Source organism: Rhineura floridana, chromosome 20 (genome assembly GCF_030035675.1).
Source record: "Rhineura floridana isolate rRhiFlo1 chromosome 20, rRhiFlo1.hap2, whole genome shotgun sequence".
Classification (NCBI taxonomy): Eukaryota; Metazoa; Chordata; class Lepidosauria; order Squamata; family Rhineuridae; genus Rhineura; species Rhineura floridana.
In genome coordinates, this window is record NC_084499.1 from 11942074 (window position 1) to 11942462 (window position 389).

A 389-nucleotide genomic window follows, 5' to 3' on the forward strand; every position below is an offset into this window, starting at 1 on the left:
GAGAATAACAATACCAGTATTCAGAGTCTCTGGGAATACTAGTATTGGGACGTTACTGGTGGTTGCCTAGCAGGGGGATCTGTTGAGATCTGTGCTAGAGCGGGGATAGGTAAACCATAAGAGAGAGCGGTCCGGATTGGTGGAGTCCCTGGTGGTGCCTAGTGACAGGCAGTAACCACGAGCAGGTAGGAACCTGACAGGGAGAGCCAGGAAAGGACACCTCACAGCGCCCACTGGGCCTTCTTGCTCAGTAATGTTGACACTGACTGGCTTCAGTTCTCCAGGCTTTCAGACAGGAAGTCTCTCTAAGCCTGGAGATTCCGGGGTTTGAACTTGAGACCTTCTCTGTGCTAAGCAGATGCTCTATCGCTGAGCTACGGCCTGTCCCT